The following is a 20,884-nucleotide window of genomic DNA, read 5'->3' as shown; positions in this document are numbered from 1 at the left end:
GGGGGCAGGAAGGGGGGGAGGGACCGCGGCGGGGGCGGGGGCGGCCAACCTCGCCTACCGACCCCACCGCGGCCCCGGAGTCCCAGGCGCGCCTCCCTGTCGCTGCCTCCAGGGACTCTCCCGGGCGAGACCCGCGCGCTCCCGGCCTGGAGGAAATCGCGGTGAGTGCACAGGGCGCGCGGCGGGGACCAGCTCTGGCGAGCGGGTCGCGGGACCTGGGCGCTAGGAGGAGCGGCGGGGAGGGGCGGAGGAGGAAGCGAGGGAGGAAGCGGTACGGAGACCTCGTCTGTGGCTCCGGCGCAGGTACTGCGCGGGCGCTGCCTGAGTGCCCTGCGGAGGAGGAGTGAGTCCTCCGAGCCCGCGCGGGCCCCGAGCCCTCGCTCTCCCCAGTTTGCAGGTCCGAGAGACGAAAGTGGTGGCGGTGGGGAGGCCAGAGGGGAAGGACCACCCCCCTCCCCAGGAAGCGGCGCGAGTAGGGCTCGGAAGTGACCCTTATGCCCTTTCTCTCCTGTAAACAGGAGAGCGAAAGGAGATTGGCGCCTTCCCCGGAGGGGTTGGAGGCCGCGGGGACGCGCGGATCGGACGGAGAGAGGGGCGGGGGAGCCGAACCTACCGGTGAGGCCTTGCCCTGGGCAGCGGCGGGAACAGGGCCCAATAGTACCCGCCCCTGCAGCCCGATCCAGTGCGGCAGGAATTTCAGGGAAGCCGGCTGGGGCGGGTGCTTCAGGGCGAGGAGCACCGAGCGAGGGTCATCGGACAAGCGTTCGTGGTGGCCAGGGTGATGGGGGCAGGAGGCAGCTGGCGCAGGGAGGCGCAGTCGGAGACTGCGGCCGGCCGTAGGGCGTCCCGGCGCCTTCCCTCAGGGCCACACTGGACCTCGAGTCCTCTTGTATACCCCACCTCATTGTCGGTGACTGCAACCCCGGAGGATCCTCCTAGCTACCCCGGCCACGAGGTAGCCCCCATCCCTTCCCTTCTAGAAGCCCGAACCCTCCGGACGCGGTGTGGACGCACGCACTGGGAGGACCCCAGCTTCCTGGCGCGCGGGGTCAGAGGGCAGCCGCAGTGGACGCAGGGCGCGGGGTCCTGGGGTCCCTCGGACGTGTGCCGAGGCTGTAGGCTGTGGGGGCCTGATCTGGAGGTCAGCTCGGGAGGGGAGACGCCGGAGCCTTGGGGCCCAGCGCTAGGATCTCCGTTCTAGGTGCCTTCTCTCTCCCCCGGCCCGGGAGGAGCCTGCGGCTCCGCGCGCTCACTGCCATTACAATGACTTGGTGCTCGCCTCCCTCCCCCGCGTCTGGAGGGCAGGGCCTACGGCGACCTCGTCGGCAGCAGGCGCTCCTGACCCCTTTCCAGGGACCTCTTTGAAGGTCAGAAGTTCGATGGCGTTGGAGGCGTCGTAGTTCCCTCGGTGGGCAGGACATCGTGCGCAGACCCGGGCTCGGCCTCACCTGCCCCGGCGCCCTGCGGAACCCACAGCCGTGGCCTTGCTCGAAACCACCGGAGCCGCGCGAGCTTCGGAGTTGGTGCCTCCCCACCAAATGCCGGGCGCATGTAGGAACCAACGCTTTTCCTTGGGGTTTCGGATCCAGGAGCGCTTTCCTTTTTCCAGCCGTGAGCGCAGAGGGTCGGGGGTGGGGCGCGCGAGCGGCTCGGGTACGTAGTGGCCAAACGCAAGGCTCCCGGCCCGCTTCCCCGCCCGGAGTCCCGCACCCCGCTGCGGGGACAGCCGTGGTCTCCCGGCTTCCGGGAGAAGGAGCTCCAGGGGGGAAGGGATTGCCGGCTGGGCCCCGCCGCCGCTTGCTCAGGCCGCCCCCGTGTGCGCTCCGGCACCTTCCTGGCTTCGGGAGGATTTAAGGCTTCCCTCACCCCCACGACTTCCGATCCTCAATTATGGACCCGGGAGAATTCCTCCTGGGCTTGAAAGGGATTACCCAGATCGCAGAAACATGGCTAAGTGCAAGTGGGAGAAACTCGACAAGTAACAGGAACAGAAACGTTCCTTAAACCAAAGTTCCCGGATTTCACGGGAAATTGTACTTGAGATCTCGATACCCGGTCTTCAGCAGTGGCAGCCGCTGTTGCATCTGCGAGACATGTTTGAATCGCGTGGTGTGAGACGTAGCATAACGGAGCGTTGGAAGATTCGCAGATGTTTGGCTGTGGGGCACTTTAGGGCCCACAGTGTGCTCCAGCAAATGCCCAAGTGGGCCTTTTATCACCTTCCCCCCAACACATTCATTCAACACACACACACAGCGCGCGGAGATGGGCCTGGGCTCCCGCACAGCACCACCGAAAGAACACAAAGTACTTCGGCGCGAACTTCGAGGTTTCCCCAGTTGGGAAGAATAGTGATGTCTGCGTGGAATGGCGAAGGAAGAACCCCTGAGCTTGGATGGGGTCACCCTAGGGCTCTCCCTGCCGAAGGGAAAGCCTGATGCCCTTAGGACACCCACAGGATAGAAGCTCTGTGTAAATTGGAAAATGCACTAAACGCGTGCTAATTGGAGTGCTCAGAAGCTGGTGGCCGCCGGTTGGGACACCTACTGCGTAGTCCTTGCTCCAGGCTCCTGGTGCAGGGAGTACCTCCTAGTCTATACTCTGAGTCGAAAGTCGAGCGCCTCGCGCAGAGCACGGAGACGGGCCCGCAGGGGAGAAGCATAGGGCAACGAAAGACCCCTCAGTCCCGGACATCACCCAGAAACGGCGGTTCTCCTACTGGCCCGGAAGGACTTGGCAGAATCTAGAATGACGAGGGGCCGGGGGCAGGAAGAGGGCAGGTGGAAAGAGGGGTCGGACACCTTGAGTCCAATAAGCTTTTGCCGCGCTTGCGGGACACCACCAGCCCCAGTCTGTCCTGCTTCCCAGCGCCTAGGCGCACCCCCAGGCGCACGAGCACCTCTTAGAAATTTTCCATTAGGAAACTGATCTGGAAGAAATTGAGGCCCTAAGAGGAAAGGGGCGGGGCCCGGCCGCCCCACATCTGCTTGGATTTTCCGCTTCAGATGCTCCGCAACTGTTTTTCCCCGGGGCCGCACCCGGCGCCTACCTGAGGCCCATCCTCCGCGGAAACCGACTTTCGCGTGAGATCAAGGGGAAAACGCGCAGATGTTCCACTAGGGATGGGCTGCTGCGGTGGCAGAAGGGAATCAGAGACTTTGTCCCTAAGGAGGTGGGGAGGGGAGGACTTCTCCCAGGCCTAGCACTAGATTTGGGGGAAGGGGTTGGAACCTCTGAGGTGGTGTTTAAGGAAAACTTCAACCGCCCAAACAAGCCGAGACAGCAGGAAACCCAGGACTATGGACATGTGAACCTATTCGATTTATAAACTCTTGTCTACACAGGCAATTAGCATGATGTGGTTACTTCAGAAAATCCCGCTTGGGTTCAGTATCACAAATGTGAGTATTTAAAGGCTGGGAGGCGCGTTTGGTCTGAGCTATCTGAAAAGGTACTTCGATTTTTCACTCCTTTCCTTGTGTAAGACCAGTGGAGATATCATCAACTTTTTCTGGGGTCATTGCTACTCCCAGAAAGGCTCGGACAACAGTTACAATATTACTACCCACTGTATAAAAGTAATTACAGATATCCAGAGCCATTTCGTAATGATTTGTTCCTTGAGAGGTCGAGACAGTAACTCGCTCTGCTCACACGTTCCTAAGTAGTAGAGGGAGAGAAGTTTATTTCTTTTTGTTTTGTTTTGCTTTTAGTAAGTTATTTCACTGGAAGTTACCCCTTAGGAGAAAGTGTTTGCTTTTAGGTTGGTCGGCTTCTCTCTGATTATTTGATTACATCACAGTAACTAGGGCAGATCCGCCCTCCTGCACAGGGTCCTGGGGTCCATTGGTGCTTGTGTGTTCGGTCCTCGGCAGGGTGCCCCAAGTGGCTCTGCGGGGGGGGGGGCAGGGAGGGGAGGGAAGGAGGCACCACCCAGTGGGGGATCATTCCCACCTCCCAGTCGCCTATCCCGGCCTGCTCGAGGCTGACTCTGCTCCCCGGGATTCCGAAAAGAGCGCAGTCGTTCTCGGACTTGGTTGTCCGGGACGACTTCGGGTTCTGGGATTGCGGGCTTGAGGGGGCCCGCTGGGGCAGTGCCTCCTATCCGAGGGACAGAGTAGCTACCGCGTACTTCTCTCCCTCACTCAAGGCGATGCATTTAGGGATCAAAATCAGTGTCACTGGTAATTAATTATAGTGATTAGCACAGTCCCCAGCGAGGGCCACAGGGAGCCACTGAAGCCGCGCCAGGTTTGGGGAAACGGCCACACGTTTCTTCTAATTTTACCTGGGGGGCGGGGGGGCGGTGGTGAGAGTGCAGCCCTTTCCTCTGCACTCCTTCGCTGTCTCCCAGCCCCAGACCCGCTTTCTCCTCCGTCTCTGAGAAGGTGCCCGGGACTTTGGCACCCCTCCCCGTTGCACACACATCCAGCGTCCTCCGGAGAGAGCGAGGATTCTATTCTGTTGGAGCGCACGCAGCGCCCGGCGCCCAGGAGCGGCGCTCAGGGACCGGCCAGGGGTCCGGGCCGAAGGAGAGGGGAGCCGAGTGTCCTGCGCCGACCTCCTGCGCCCTTTCTACGACCCGGCGGCACGAAGCCTCCGCAGCCCGCTCCCAGAGTGCTCTCGCTCCGGCTTAACAGAAACGTCGCCTCAAAGTCCTGGTTCGGGGAGAGGCAGTCCATCCGCTCCCCGGCAAAACCTCGCTTTTCGCCTCCAGCGAGCCCGCGGTCGTGTCTGGAAACCCTTGAGCTGGAGGAGTCTTTGCAGTCTGGTGTGCGCTGAAATTCCTCAGTGGTTATATCAATGACATGCCGCCTTGAAATCCGAAAACTAATTAGTTCATTAACAACGGCGCTGAAACCGCCTTTCAAAAAACATCAACCAAAACTTTTCCTTAAAAAAAAAAATCTACCCACCAGAGACACATATTTCTGCACATCAAAGAAAGCACGAATATGATAGGCTTAATTTTCTTTTTCTAGCCGGTAATAATAGTAACAGCCAACGCTTAATGTAAGGCTGACTATAATATAGGGCTATTACAATGCTTTAAAGACACAAACTCGTTTTATTTAATATAATTATTAATATAATGTTCGCAAAGCAAAGCGAACATTGAGGGAAACCTCCCTAATCTAAACAAATCTGTAGGAAGAGGTACGCTAATTCATTCGCGGTTTAGTAGAGAAAGTTACAGAAAGGCCAGCGGGCAGGCGGGCCGGCTGGATCGGCTCCCTCCAGCCTGGCCTGAGCGCGCGCAGCCGTCCCAACCCGGGGCGTGAGCATCTTCCTGCTTCGCGCAGATTTTTATTTTTTTCTTTAGTTTTAAGGGCTGGCATGGAAGGCGGGTTTCCTGAGAGGTGTATATCCGGGAACACACTCTTCCATCCGTGGAGAAGGAGGAAACGCCCACAGCAGAGGGCCGTCCCACGTCAGAGGTCTTGGGCGCGCCAAAGCCAGATTTCAGAGCGGCGGGGGGCCACGCCGGTAGGGGGACCGCACCCCATCCGCCATGGCACGCACGCAGGCGGTGGCGGGGCCCCCTCGCCGGCTCTCCCTGTACTGGGACGAAATCCGGCTTTGGAACCTGCGGGTCCCACTCGGGGACACGGGCCGAGCTTCAGGCGTCCCCGTCGCCAGAGGTCTTCTCAATTCCGCAGAAGAGACTCGGACTCCTACTCCCCGCGCTGCGTGAGGGCCCAGAAGGAGATTGTTTCCGACAGACTTTGCGGTGTGATTCCCGCCTTTTGCGCTCTCAGAGTCTCGGGATCGCCCGCGTGGTTAGAAACGCGGCCTGGGCAGGTTGGCGGAAGGGGGCGCAACGCGCACGGCCACTGGAGAGGCTCAGTAAACACGGAGGGGTCAGGGGCCTCGGTGCGCACGGAGCCGGCTTAGTGCACGAGGGAGTGGGGAACTCGAGAGCACGCGTGCGCGCAGCGTTCACGGGTGGGGCGCAGTGTACACTGGAGAGGGCCTCGGTCCACACGTAGCCAGGCGGGCGGGGAGCTGGAGCGGACGCGGCTGTGCGCGCTGGGAGGTGTGCGGCACGCTCACTTGCGTGAGTGGGGCCGTGCGGACCTCGTCTGGTGCTAGCCGGTCTCCCGTGCTCCCTGTACACGCTCGGCCTCGTCTTCGCTCCTCCCCCCAGAATTTTTCCACGTGGGAAGTAGGGACCAGAGGGACCCAGGGTCCGCGTGAGGTCTGGGGAGTGGGTGAGAGCTGGTGTATGTGGATGAAGGGAAGTCTGGTGGAAATTAAGGGGCCCGTACTTTCATCTTGGCGTCGCCAAAGATCTCTGAGCCGTCCCCAGCTCGCGCGCTCTTAGACCGAATCTGGAGTCGAGTTCTCACGCTGGCGGCTCAGCTTTCTTGGAGGGAGATCCGGCGTGGTTCCCAGATCGAGGGAGAAGGTCCAGCTCCCCTCCGCCGTTCTTCTCCCCCTCTTAACTGCCCCAAGACAGAATTCCTTTTAGGTGCCAGAGCAAATACCCTGGAGGAGGAGGTACGGGGTAGAGCACGTTTTCGTATAAAAGGAGAATTTTAAATTTAACACTTTTCCTCAATTCAAGAATATTTTCCCTGGCAAAAGTATCGGTTAGCTGATAAACTACAGGGTGGATTCAAACTGTGTGGCTTATGAATATTTTTGGCCCCAACTCCAGCACCGTCTTCATTTTTCAGAGAGCGGAAACAAAGTAATCTTGGTTATAGCACCAACGTTCTTTTCGCCCAGCGGGTGTAGACAAAGACATTATTTAATCTGACTACGGAATTCTCTGTACTTCTCTCCCAGAAGCTTTTGAACCAGGCGGGGTGAGCCTTCGGGATCCGGGCAGATTTTCACGTTCAGGGGCACTTTGTCTTCGCTTTCCATTTTACGGGAGGGGTGGTCAGGGTGTGAGTGTGCGTGTGGCTTCACGGAGTTGTGCAAATGCTACGCCGTTCCCAAGATCAAAGCTCATTAAACCGCTTTATTATGGTGGTGTGAGACTTAGTTTGAATCTTGCATTTCATTTTGAAGCGTTCCTACCAATTGCCGGGCCCTGAGCAGGGCGTGGGGGGCGGGGGAAGGTGGATACTTGGAAGAGTTTATTGCGAAATCTAACTTTTGAATAAATAGCAAGACGGCGTGGGGAAAGAAATGGGCGGTGGTGAACGCCGTCGGAGGGGAGTGGCCCGGTGACCTGGCGAGGCAACAGGCGCCAGGTGCCACGTCTTTTGGGGCTCTCAGCACGGTCTGGACGGAAAGCGAGAGCCTCAAACACTTGTTGAACACTTTAAACACGGTAGTGAGCACTGGAAAGCGCCTGTGTGAGTCTGCTTTACTCCCTGGACCGTTGGGGGCCAGGGAGGGAAAAGCCCAGCGCCGTGGCTCCCGATGCACAAATAATTTTAGTGTTTATTGATGTCTACTTAAAGTAATTGACCAGAAAATACCTCCCTGTTTAAGCAACATAAAGAGTGCTCCTTTGAAAGCTAATTGACCTATTTATGTTTCTGTTTAGCTTGATGTCTACGTCGTTATTTTTGCAGAAGCTGTCAACTCTGCCAAAGGAAGGAAAGTGGAAGCCGGGGAAGCTGCACCTGTAGAAAGTGCTAGAATTTCCAGGCTAACCCCGCCCAACTGTCATTTAAGAGTACTTGGACCTTACCTGATTGTTTGAGATCCAGCAGTTGGATTTTCCTAAGGAAATCCCAGAAATGGAAATTTGTGCTCCTTATCGTGCACAAACACTTGGATTTCTGAGTGGCCTGAATCGATCCAGCAGGCAGAGATCCTTCCTGCGGTGGACACAGCAGATCCTGTAAAAGCTGAAAACTTTCAGCCGAGGGTAGAAAGGCAGTAATTTAGACACACAGAGAAAATCCCTAGCTAGGAGAAAAGACAAACTGCTCCAAGTGAAGTTAGAAAATTTATATTTGTACAAAAATCCTTTGAACCTTATTTGACAGTAAATGTATTTTGCTAGTTATGTGGGTGGATCTGGATTTCTCAGCGACCCTTTGCATGTGTGAATCTGAGATTCACTCTCAGCAAAGATGACTAATGGATCTTTTAGGAATCTATGCTTTAAAGTTGATTTTCTGCATTGGTTGTGGAAGCAGCTTCACTTTAGATGCTTTATGAGACGGTTGTCAAGGGAACCTTGGGTAAAATTTCTCAGGAGTGTCTCTAAAAACCATAATTCATAATTAAAAAGTGACTCATAGAAATCACCAGAAAAATTATGGCAAGTTATGTTCAAACATGTTTTTAGGCCATGTGGAATAAATAAAATCATTAAGGTCTGGTTGGGTAAGACCGCCTCTCAGCCTTCCTCTGACTGTGCCAGGAGGACCTGATATAGTTTCATAGACAGGAGAGCAGCCTGTGGAATGTGGGACAAAGGGCATCTGCATTTCCTCCAGGTATTTCCTATATTGATAATACAAGTTATAATTCCATCCCTTTAAAGACCCCTGAATAGTATAGTACACGAGGTGGGTAACACTAAAAGGAGTATCTTTAATAACCGAAGGGCTTGGGTTTTTTTTAAGGGGCAGTAAAGACTGGGGAAAACCCCATGTGCTAGAGTCTGAAAGAATGAACCCATTGGAACACAGACCCACCTGATTACAGGTCAGATGAGGTTGTTTGGCACCTGAGTGGTGAAATTCTCAAGACAGGCCCTCTTGCCACCAAACTGCTCTGCAGGAAGAAGCAGTTCATTGAGATCCCAAGGTTTTTGCAGTGCAAACCTCTTTAGCTGGTTGTGATATAGGTACAACTGTGATATAGGTACTTCTCCTGGTGGAGAAGTAGGGCCGGGCTTGTCAAGGCAACTTCGTGGCCTGCACTGGTTAATACAGCTTCCAGAGGCATTGGGTTTACAGTCTAACTTATTTTGGGCATTGGTGAACTGTGACTATGTATGTCAGTTGCTAATATTTATACGGAGAATCAGCATTTACTAGGGAAGTTATTAAATAATCCAAACAGAAACAGTTGCACTTGCTAAAAAATGCTCCCACTGAACTACTACCTAAAAGAATAGATGCAATTTCCAACCCCGTGTGTGGTCACCCAGATGCGCCGTGGTGTAACTTATTAAGTCATTTTTGACTTCCTCGCAGTCAACTAAATCAGGGGACTGTGTGGTGAGTCACCTGGCGTGTGCAGGTGGCTAAAGCAGACAGATGGAGGGCTGCGTGTTCCAGGCGCTCATTATTCATGTGTAGTCTAGAGCTGACCTCACTTAGGAGCTTGTACATCATGTATCAAAAGGAGTGCAGTTCTTTGCACTGGGGAGCCCTCCCACTCTCCTGCTCGCACACATGCTGTTACTCATTCAGGAGATATCCCTGGGTGGCCACAGTGTGCCAGGCGCAGAGCCAGGCATTCGCATGATAAAAGTGAGTCCCTGCCATGGAGGCATTCTCCATCCTGATGATGACCTTGACTGAGAATCTGGCCTTCTGATGTGCATCAAGGTTCTTAGAAATGTTCACAGCTTTTGAGCTAGTAATTCTATTTCTCATCAACTGAGAGATAAGAAACGATGTCCTATGGAAATCATTTCTAATGTGAAAAATGCCTTTTTTAAATGAGTATTTGCACAGTGGTTAAGAGGGCAAGATTTGGTGTCAAATCTAGTTTGGCTTCTCTTTAACCCTGAGTTCTGTGATCTGTACATTGGGGATAGAAGCTACCTCCTAAGGAGGTTGTGAATTTTAACTATAATCATGTACCATACAATTCACCCATTTGAAGTGTACAATTCAGTGGTTTTTAGTGTGTCCAGAGATATGTGCAATCATCCTCACAGTCAGTTTTAGAACATTTTCATCGCCTCAAAAAGGAACCCCATTAGCTATTAACTCCCTATCCTCCAACTCCTATCACCAGTCCTAAGCAGCCACTAATCTACTTTGTCTCTGGATTTCCCTATTCTGGACTTTCATATGAATAGAATCATATGGTGTGTGGTCTTATGTGTCCGGCTTCTTTCAATTAGCATGACGTTTTCACAGCTCATCCATGTTGTGGGATGTATTGGGACTTCATTCCTTTTTACAGCTGAATAATATTCCATTGTATGGATATACCGCATTTTCTTTATCCATTCATTCGTTGATGGTCATTTGAGTTGTTTCCACCTTTTGGCTGTAGTGAATAATATGCCTCCAACTTTTATTTTTGCCTTGCAACAAGTTTATGATAAATATTTAATAAATTTTATAACAAGGAGAATCTGGCCTGGGTTACTAGTACATTTGAGTTTGGCGGTAAGGAGAGGGCAAGAGTGTAGATTTCATCCTTGGATCGGCCAGTTAGCTTAGTACACGTTAAAACTCTGTTCTAAGTCATACTTACGGGCTTCATCTGTACGCCCACGTCCAGCAGACTAGTTTATAAGTAGTGTTCTTGGTCACCAGAAGAATGAGACTATAAGCTCATCTCCACTAGTCAGAAATCAGCTCTGTGGCTGGTAGCACTGATTGTGGTAACCTATCAGAGGTCCTGAGATTTGGGTTTTGGTATTTTCACTTTAAAAATTATATCTACTGGGTGTTGGAAATGTTCTGTATCTTGATCTGGGTTGTGGTTACATGAGATTCATGGGAAAAATTCATCAAGCCCCATACTTAAGACTTGTGTAAGTTATAATATTTAACTATATGAAAGTTACACTCTGATTAAAGAAAAGAAGAAATGATAACCAAGCCAACCCTCAGATCTCCCTTTCACTCACCCACTCCCAACTGCTGCTTCTTGCTTTCTGGCCATTTCTAAATGACCACAGGCTCATGCCACACAGCTGGTAAGGGACAGAGCTGGGATTTAATCCAGCTCTTACTCACTTGGTGTGGAGTGTTGCTTTCACTAGGAACTCTTCCAGTGCCTAGAATCTACTTGATTTTTGAGACTTGGCCCCAAACCACATGGCTAATGAGTACTGAGGCTGGTCTAGGGGCCCAGATCTTCTGGATCTGGGGTGCATGCTTTGTCCTGTGTACCTCTTTACCCCCAGCACCCGGCATCATACTGGGCATGTAGTGGATCGCCAATAAATATTTGTTGAGTCAGTGTTACCAAAGCGGAGTTATCACCAAAGGCCAAGCGGACTGCCCACTTCGCAGTTGCTGGAAAAACCAAGGCAGGAAATTCAATTCTTATTTTTTCCCCATGGCAACACCAGTGGATGCTGGTCTGTCACAAGCACATGGAAAGTTCCCACTGGAGGTATCAGAGCTCTCTGGCAAGACCCGTGAGTGTTAATTTTAGCTTTCAGTGACTGATGCCCTTGTATAACTTAATGGGTCAGTAGGAACATGAGCTAAAGCCAAGATTAGTTGCTCTGAGAGCTTTCCTTTCAGGTCGAGTACTTGCTGAGTTATTCAGTTTGTAGAAGACTTGCTACAGTTTGTAGAAGACTTGCTACTTGCACATTTATTTGGAGAGAGTTTCTGCTGTTTTGAGTCTAGCCTAATAATTGTAAGCGATTCCTTAAACATATTAGCAATCTATCCTATCTATCAAATTTTCCCCGAGTTCATGCATTAAACATGAGTTCAACTCACAATGTCAAATGCCAAAAGGCTATAGCAATGACCATAAAACAAACAAAATACTTGCATGTCCCTAGATATACTGAGTTGAAAGATACATAGGTTGAATGTCAATTACCTGGACTAAGGAAGTGAATATCCGCAGGGGTCTCCATGTCTACCCAATTTTCCTCCTTGAGTCCCGGTAGGAAATGAGGACGTTCTATGTAGAGAGGAGACGCCTGCGCTTCCGGAGGGATAATAGACGCCTGTGCTTCCGGAGGGATAATATCTCAGCCGCCATTTGCAGCTGCCCTGAGGTCACTGGGGACAGAAGGACTCTCTAGCTGAGCACAGATGCATGCATTTGATTTTGTGTATTGTCTGCTCACATACTGTACATAAGCCATCACACTGGGCCTCAGGTGCGTTAGCTGATGAAGGACCTTTCTGCACTGTTGCCTGGTGGTGGTCCCTGCTGGCCCATAGTACAGCTTCAGAAGGTCGTGTTCTTTTTTTAGGGTATGATAATGATATTGTAGTTAACCTTTTTAAAAAAAGGTTCTTATCTTTTAGAAAGAGACCAAATTATTTACAAATACCAAACTATTTTTATTTATTTAATTATTAAAATATTTTTTTAATTAGAGTATAGTTGCTTTACACTGTTGTGTTAGTTTCTGCTATACAGCAAAGTGAATCAGCCATACTTATATCCCCTCTTTTTTGGATTTCCTTCCCATTTAGGTCAGAGCACTGAGTAGAGTTCCCTGTGCTATACAGTAGGTTCTCATTAGTTATCTATTATATACATAGTAGTGTATATATGTCAATCCCAATTTCCCAGTTCATCCCACCCCAATACCAAACTATTTACAAATTTTAAAATATATCTAAAGGAGAAAGTGTAAGTTAGGATCTTATAAGAATTTTTCTCCAAGGGTACATCTGCTATTCCAACCTCTCAGGTTTGACCCCAGTGCATGGTCTCAGGAGTGCATTATAGACGAAAGCCAGGAGCTACAAAGGGGACTCAGCCAGTTCTGTGATCTTCTGACCTACTCAAGAGGACAGTCTCACATGTGTTTCCCTCAGCATCTCCTCTCCCCTCCTCCTCTGTTATCACTGAGACTTTACCTGGTCTAAGCTGTGCCTTGAGGTATAAAGGGAAGCAGGGCCATCTACATAATTTGCACGGCACAAGGTAAAATGAAAATGTGAGGTTTCTTCAAAAACAGAAAAAAAAGTGACATCGAAGGTATTAACATATAAAACTTTTCTTTTTTCTGTGGTCTCTCTCTCAACCTGTCATCATGTTTTTGTATGGCTATTTAATGTCACTCCCCGCACCCCAGTCGTGAGGATGCTTTCAAGGTGAGCACAGACCTTCACAGGTGTCCAAGGGCCCCATTGTGGAGCTTAGTGTGCCTGCATGCAGCCCACCAGCTGCTGGTTCCCCCTCCTACCTGCCCCGACACTGATGCAGTCTGACCTGGCCAGAGGCAGCTAAGTCAAGCCAGGGATATCTCCTTCCCACAGCCTGTGGGCAGCCCCAAAGAATTATAATCTCTGCTCCAGGACACACCTCTATACCTGCAACAGGGATGGATGAGAGGGCTTTTCTACCAGGTTGTCCGAAGAACATGCCGTGTTGTCTGCAAATAATCACAGTTTTATTTCTTGCTTCACAATCACCATATCTTTTAGTTTATTTGTTTATTGCCTTATGGTGCAGACTAGACCTCCAATGCAATTTGGAGGAGAAGTCGTTAGGACAGACATCCTTTCCTCATTTCTGGTCTCAAGAGGAAAGCTTGATTTCAGCATTAAATATCATGTTTGCTGCGGGTTTTTTTTTTTTTTTTTTTTTTTGCGGTACGCGGGCCTCTCACTGTTGTGGCCTCTCCCGTTGCAGAGCACAGGCTCCAGATGCGCAGGCTCAGCGGCCATGGCTAACGGGCCCAGCCGCTCTGTGGCATGTGGGATCTTCCCGGACCGGGGCACGAACCCGTGTCCCCTGCATCGGCAGGCGGGCTCTCAACCACTGCGCCACCAGGGAAGCCCTGCTGCAGGTTTTTAATAGATACTCCTTTTCCTGCAGACTGAGCAGTTTCCTTCCTATTTCATTGTCTTCTGGCTTCTATTGTTCCTGTTGAGAAGTCAGTTGTTGGTCTCATTGTTATTCCTTTGAATGTCATGTATTTTTTCTTTTCTCTAACTGCTTTTAAGACTTTTTTTGTCTTTGGTTTCCATTAGTTTTACTGATTTGCCTAGAAACAATTTTCTTTGTATGTATCCTGCTTGACTCTGTGGTTTAATGTCTTTTGTCATTTTTGGAAAATTCTCAGCTAGTAAATCTTCAAATATCACTTCTTTTTGTTCCCTCCATCATCTTGTCTGCATTCCAGTTATACCTATGTTAGATTTTTACACTAAGTTCCACATGTTTCATATGCATGTTTCTGCACTGTTCACCCTTGAGATTTAGTCTGGTGTTCAGACTCAATCTGATTTCCCTTTCTCTCAGGGTATAGTCCTGAGATCCCAGTCAAATGCTTTTGAAGCCTCAAGGCTCCTCCTCTCTGGCAGGCCTTAGATTCTAACTTTTGCATCTTTAGCAGCATGGCTTGTATTAGTTTCCTAGCATTGCTATAACAAATTACCACAAACTTGGTGGCCTTAAAAACAACAGAAACTTATTCTCCCATAGTTCTGGAGGTCAGGAATCAAGGTATCATCAGGGCCATGCTCTCTCTGAAGGCTCTAGGGAAGGATCCTTCCATGCCTCTTCTATCTTCTGGTGACCCCAAGCATTCCTGGATTTGTGGCTGCATCACTCCAGTCTCTGGCTCTGTTGTCATATGGTCTTCCCGTGTGTCTCTGTGTCCTTGTCTCTTCCTTTAAGGATGCCAGTCATTGAATTTAGGGCCCACTCTGAATCAGGATAATTTTATCTCAAGATAACAACTAATTACATATCCAAATAAGGTCACTTGCTGAAGTTCTCGGAATTTGGGGCTATACTATTTGCTGCTCTGATTCTACTGCCCACATATGTCTTTTTTTTCAATTGTTTGTTTTCTACCTATCACGTTAGAGGCCAGGTCATGTTAGAATGCTAGGGAAAAAAAGTCTGTAACATGATGTTAGAGGATGGTGTCTAATATGAAACAGATCATAGAACAAGAACAGAAAGCAAAGCAAACAAGCAAAGACAAGGGAAAGATCTCGGTCTGTCCACAGGTCAGAGAATGGGCCTGATTGGAAGCTCTAAGCAGTTTGGAAGGACATGTGGGCATCTGGGCTTCCCTGTGGGGTGATTGAGAGGCTATCTGTTTTTTTCACTGGGGTCCCCAACTATGAGTACCTATAAGTGTTTTAACTGGGGCCATTTAGTTTCTTTTTGGTCAAATCCTCCCATTTCTTTCCTGGGGAAAAAACACCTCATTCCAGTGTTCTGGGAACCGAGTGGGAGAACTTGGCTGCTCAGCATATAAATGTTCACTTAATTGTCCTAATTTCCATCCAGGGTCCTGCTCCCACCTTCTACTCTGCCTGTTGTCTCTGAGTTCAGGGCCTCTATAAATGGAAGATTTGGAGACAAAAGCATTTCGAAATGAAGCATACTTTAAAAAGATCTGTAAAGAGTCTCCAGGGGCTAGAAGGACTAGATCATCAAATAAAAATACAAAAAGGTATCTAAAGGAAAAAGAAATCCACAAAATCACCAAGGTTACTGAGGTTACAGTTAGTCTGTGCATGGCAGAAAACAGCAAATTCACCACGATTGTCATATCCACAAAGGTCCTGGTAAATCTCCAAACAGCAGCATTGCCAAAGTCTGGGATAAAGTTGTGTTTGCTAGGGAGCTAGTAACTTACAGGAAGGGCTCAAGATTTCCTTCATTTTTCTGACCCTGTTTTGTCTGTTTGTCTCAGGTACGATGTTTTTTCCTTTCTGACCATGGGATGAGATGTGCGTGATTACCCAAAATGAGATGCCACTTTGCTTCTACGGTTCCACCTGGTGGTCAAATTTCTGGTCCTGAGGCACATATTTAACCACATAAGTTTGTTTTAATGATTTTTTTAATTCAATATTTATTCATTTGATGTTTTGCTTTATTTAATGAGTAGTTTTATCTACATAGGTAAAAAAGAGGTGAAGAAGAGTAACAGTACACTCCTTGTGTATGGTTAACAAAACTAGAGTCATATGCTACTAAGACCCACGAGTTAACTCTGCCTGTGATCTTCCTACTCATTCATGTCTGAATAGTTTATTATTATCAGCTCATCTGCTGAGAATAGGAACTAAGAACCAACCATTCATCTTTACCTGGTTTTGCCTGCAACACCTATATCTGTCAGGACATCTCTTACTCAAATTTGTCAATGCCTCGTTGGCCCGTGATTCTGTGAGTTGACTGGGATCGGCTGGGTGGTTCTTCTGCTGCCTGGGGCTGCAGTCATCTTGGGGCTCGACTGGGCTGGGACATCCAAGATAGCTCATCCACCTGTGACAAGAAGCCCTGGGCAAGACTCCCTCTGGTGGAGTGCCTCGGGATTGAGAAGGCACGAAGGGCTCTCGTCCTGAGAACCAGGCTCTGGAAGGGGACAGGAGGGAGGCAAAGCCAGAAGCCAGCTCCAGAGTGTTGGGTGGCAGGGACATCTAGACAGCTGGGCTGGCTGGAATGCTGGATAGTGGGGCCTTTCTTCCTCCATCGAGTCCCAGGGCTCCCCTCTCTCTGTTCTGGTTTCTCCATGGGCTCTTTACAGCAGGTAGCTGCATATATCACGAGGCAGATCAAGGCTCCCAAAAGCATAAAAGCAGAATCTGCCAGGGCTTCTGAAGTCTTAGCCTGGACCTGGCACAGCATCACTCCTGCCATATTCTATTGGTTAAAACAACCACGGGCCAACCCAGATTCCAGAGGAGGGGAGATAAATAACATCTCTTAGTATGGAGAATGGAGAATGCAGAAAAATTTGGAATCATCTGTATTCTACCACACTAAACAAAATCTGTGTTACTTGCCTGGGACTGCTGTAACAAATTACCACAAACTTGGTGGCTTGAAACAACAGAAATTTATTCTCTCACAGGTCTGGAGGACAGAATCCAAAATAAAGGTGTCAGCAGGGCTGCACTCCCTCCAAAGGCTCTAGAGAAGGATCCTTCCTTGCCCCTTCCAGCTTCAGATGGCTCCAGGCATTCCTTGGCTTGTGGCTGCATCCCTCCAATCTCTGCCTCTGTCTTGACATGGCCTTCTTCCCTGTGTCTGTATCACTAATATCTTTCCCCTTTCTCTCTCTCTCTCTTTTCTCCTTTTTCTTTGTAAGACACTAACAATTGAATTTAGGGCCCATCTCAAATTCAGGATGATCTCACTCAAGATTCTTATCTTGGGACTTCCCTGGCACTCAGTGGTTAAGACTCCACGTTTCCTATGCAGGGGGCGAAGGTTCAATCCCTGGTTGAGAAACGAAGATCCCACATGCTGTGTGGCATGGCCTTAAGAAAAAATTCTTAACTTGATTATGTTTGCAAAGACCCTATTTCCAAATAAGGTCATATTCACAGGTACTGGCGTTAGGACTTGGATGTATCTCTTTGAGGGACAAAATTCAACCTGTAATGCAAGCACAACTCTTTTTATTTATCCTGCTTGGAATATGTTGTACTCTCTGGCGATGTGGCTACATGTTTTAAATAGTTCTGGAAAATTTAGTCATTCTCTTTTAAAATATTACCTTTCTTTCTTTCTCTCCAAATTTTCCTCCTGGGTTCCCAGTCATGTATGTACTAGACCAGGGGTAATTTTTTTTTTTTCTGTAAAAAGCCAGTGAGTAAATATTTTAGGCTTTGGAGGCCATATGGTCTCTGTCACAACTACTCAGCTCTATCGTATTGTAAAAAAAGCCATAGGCAATACACAATCAAATGAGTGTGGTGGTTCCAATAAAACTTTATTTACAAAAACAGGTGGCTGGATGAATTTGACACACAGGCCATAGTTTGCCAAGCTCTTTGCTAGATCTTCTTGTTCTTTTTCCATATCTTTTATACTTTTTCATATCTTTCTCTCTTTCTCTCTGCTGTATTCTGGATAAGTTATTCAGATATATTTTCCAGTTCATGAATTCTCTCTTTAACAGTGTAATCTACTGTTTAACTTACCCATTGAGGGTTTTTTTCCATTGGTACAGAAACATTTGTTTTATTAAAAATAATCAATAGGGCTTCCCTGGTGGCACAGTGGTTGGGAGTCCACCTGCCGATGCAGGGGACACGGGTTCGTGCCCTGGTCCGGAAGGATCCCACATGCTGCGGAGCGGCTGGGCCCATGAGCCATGGCCGCTGAGCCTGCACTCCGCGATGGGAGAGGCCACAACAGTGAGAGGCCCACGTACTGCAAAAAAAAAAAAAAAAAAAAAAAAAAAATCAATAATCTGTGTGAATTTTGCAAAGAATATAAAAAAGTGACTGACAAAGTACTAGATGCAAATTTAAATGAGAACTCCCTCCACTGGTGAATAATACATAAAAGGGTGACTCCTTCAGTATTTATACCCATTGCGTTTTTCTCCAACAGTTTTGTTATTAATTTTTAAAAGTTCGATTTGTTTTTCTCCCTGATTCTACCAATTGATGCCTAATGTTTTCCTGTTGTTTATTCATACATTATAAGTGTATCCATTCTTTAGATGTTTTATACTTCACAGTTCTGCATGCTGTTGCTACAACAGAAACATCTGTAGTCCTTGGGGGTCTACAGCTGCTGTTTCTTGTTTCTTTTGGCTTTTGTTCACAGTGACTTGACTTCCCAAGTATTTGTTGATTTTTGTTCGTGAGGTTGTGCTTGATTTTAATTTGTGGGATTCCTGCAAACTAACTTGAGAAGCCTTTCCTCCAAAGAGGGTCTACATCTCCTTTTACCCATAGATGCTAAAGCCCCCTCTTTTCCATACGGTTCACCCCAGAATCCTTCAAAGATATTTTCTTAGAGTAAGAATCTCAGATTTCGGTCCCCCTACGGGATTCTACCTCAGGACAGCCCTACTGCCTCCCTGTTGCCATAGGTTCAGGCCAGTTCCCGCCATGCAGATACCTGGTTACTGCAGCTCTGTCTCCCTCCTGGCCTCTCAGCCAGCTCCTGACCACTCCTGTCCTAGTTCTTGGTGATTCCTGCTCAGCTTCTGGTCAAAGAAACCTGGAGAACCCCACCTCCCTCCTTTCCTCCCTGCCTCCTCTCAGACTCAGCTTTCCTCTGTCTACATGTCTGTCTGTCTATTTTGTGGCCGCTCTGGAGATCTCTTCCATCTCCAGAAATATGTCGTGTCTGAGATCTTGTCGTGAAGCAAGCCAGCCCCAAAGCACTAGTTTCTCAGGGTCTAGAGACAGTTCTTTTGTGACACTTAACTTGACACAGACATATACACTTTGGTAACTTGTTTGGTGTCACTTTAGGTGGGAACAAACTGACTTATAAATGGAGGAGCTTTGGTGCCTACCCCACAGGTGGATGTGAGGATTAAATGAGATCACCTATAAGGAAGATCACATCCCTGGACACAAGGTAGGCACTTAATACATTTAGTTCAACTGTAAAATGAGAAGCACAAGGGACCTTCTCAAGGATTCAACCCTGCATGTGATCAGTCACCTTCCCCTTAATCGTGTCTCCCTGTCCCATCCAGCGGATTATCCTGCATTCCCACCTTAACCCTTGCTCTGAGAAAATGCTAGGATAAATGTATACGTGAACCCTGCTTAAAAGTGTGGCCCCTTCCAGCAATATTAGTGTTTTGACCATGGGCAGGTCCAAAGGAAGGAAGCTGTAATTGTAGAATTTGGGACATTGACCTAGTTGTTTTGCAAGGTCAGAGGGGAGAGGTATTGGGGTTCTAAGCCTTGCTGGCTCCCCTGAAATCACACTAAAAGTGTTTATCGGCCACTTGCTTAATCTGACAGTAGAGACTGCTGCATTTGGAGAAAGGCCTGTAATTATTCCTGGCCTTATTAACATGAACAGCTGAAAGAATATGATGCAAAATCCTCCTACATAGAAAAAACAACCAACTGAAAAAACAACCAACCTACTACACACTCACATTTATTTAAATCTCTGAACAGAGTTGCTCTCTGCCGAGTTATAATGAGGAGTGAGTTTTCCGAGGGGTGTGATTTATGAGCCTTTCACAGATGGGTCTTAAATGGGGCTACTGACAGTTCCACTCCAGCTATGGCTGGGCTGGGGGCTTTGGGGCCCAAAGGAGCCAAAAAGAGCTGGCGGGAGGCCAGAGAGGGGCTGGGTGGGCGCATCCCATTGCCACGGGCCAGGGGCATGCAGCCAACCCTGGCTCTTCCACTTGTGAGCTGTTCCACTCGGCGATGCTGGATTATTCAGTTTTGTTTCTCTCGAGGAAGAAATAACACGTGTTGACATGAAGATTGAAAGTGGGATCGCTCCTGTGCCCCAGTCGGCACCAGAAATGGAAACATTAGCACTTTTTTCCTGCTTATGCTTCTCTCTCCCTAGAACTGTTTGGTGGTAAAGTTAGCGTTTCACTTGATTTTCTTTTTTTTTTCTTTCTCTCTACTGCATATTCCAACCAGGAAAGTGAGGATGGTATGGTCGATTGGAAAGTGCCCGCCCCCCTCAAGATATGTCGACAGCCTAATCCCTGGAACCTGTGAATGAGACCTTGTTTGGAAAAAGGAATTTGCAGATGTGATTAAGTTGGGGATCCTGAGATGAGGCGCTCATCCTGGATTATCCAGGCAGGCCCTAAACACCATCACAGGTGTCCTTTACAGGAGGGATGCAGATGGAGATTAGGCAGATGCACAGAGCAGACGCGATGCAAAGATGGAGGGATGCAGCCACAAGCCAAGGAGTGCAGAGAAGTGCCAGCAGCTACCAGAAGCTAGAAGAGGAAAGGAAGCCTTCTCCCCCAGAGCCTGGGGAGGGAGTGCAGCCCTGCCAGTACCTTGATCTCAGACTTGTGGCCTCCAGAACTGTGAGAGAATAAATTTTGGTTATTTTAAGCCAACCAGTTTGTGGTAATTTGTTACAGCAGTCCTAGGAAACGGATATAACTGACTATGCCTCAAACACCCATTCCAGGAAATGGATAAGATTGTAGTTTACATCCCAGTGTGCAGCCCCTCACTGCTCTGCTGCAGGGTGCCCATCTTCTGGGGCAAGGCTTGTCTGGGAGCCCTAGAAAACGGAGCCTGCAGCAAAGCTTGTGTACTAATACTTTTTTGGGGTGGGGAGTGGTAGTGCAATCCCAAGGAAGCCAGAGTGAGGGAGAAAGGGGAGTGAGGCAGAAAGAGAGGGAAGGAAACAC

The 20,884-nt window shown here is 49.0% G+C and overlaps 1 long non-coding RNA gene across 1 annotated transcript; it reads left to right on the top strand.

Annotated features, from left to right (window-relative positions):
* The first annotated feature begins 68 nt into the window (after positions 1-68).
* Positions 69-20,475, top strand: LOC116752572. Its single transcript, XR_004349556.1, has 3 exons — positions 69-161; positions 18,999-19,107; positions 20,148-20,475. It is a non-coding gene; the product is annotated as an uncharacterized LOC116752572 (long non-coding RNA).
* Positions 20,476-20,884: the final 409 nt, after the last annotated feature.

This window comes from Phocoena sinus, chromosome 4 (assembly GCF_008692025.1).
Source record: "Phocoena sinus isolate mPhoSin1 chromosome 4, mPhoSin1.pri, whole genome shotgun sequence".
NCBI classification, from domain to species: Eukaryota; Metazoa; Chordata; class Mammalia; order Artiodactyla; family Phocoenidae; genus Phocoena; species Phocoena sinus.
The sequence above is the reverse complement of the archived record's forward strand: the minus strand, read 5'-3'. Positions and strand labels throughout refer to the sequence as shown.